The sequence below is a fragment of the Sinocyclocheilus grahami genome, unplaced genomic scaffold (assembly GCF_001515645.1).
Source record: "Sinocyclocheilus grahami isolate Dianchi unplaced genomic scaffold, SAMN03320097.WGS_v1.1 scaffold3273.1, whole genome shotgun sequence".
NCBI lineage: Eukaryota > Metazoa > Chordata > Actinopteri > Cypriniformes > Cyprinidae > Sinocyclocheilus > Sinocyclocheilus grahami.
This window is the reverse complement of record NW_015508422.1, coordinates 22,740-23,159: the sequence shown is the minus strand read 5'-3', so window position 1 is coordinate 23,159 and position 420 is coordinate 22,740.

Below are 420 nucleotides of genomic sequence, written 5' to 3'. Positions count from 1 at the left end.
AGAATTACGTAATTTAATTACAAAATAAATGTAACTGTAATCTGTAGAAAAAATGTACTTATGAAAATGTTAACAATTACAAAGAGGCTTGCATCTGAATATTTTCACACAGATTTGATTGATTCCTTTCCTAAATTCTGCTCTTCAGGAGTTAAGGGCACCGAATAGGACACATGCTTTATTTATTTCCTATGCTTTATTTTTTAAGATGAACTGTTTTTGCATTGTTAGATGCCAGTGTTTCCTGTTGTAGCTATGCAAAGATTTGATTTTAAAAACAGGATCATAGCTATTAAACTATATCTTACGATTTTAAATCTGTATTTAACCTCAGAATGATCTTACAGTAAAAAGAGGTGCTAAAGTCTGATTTTGTGGTGGCTGTGCAATAAATGCTTTAAATGTTGTCAAATTATTAAC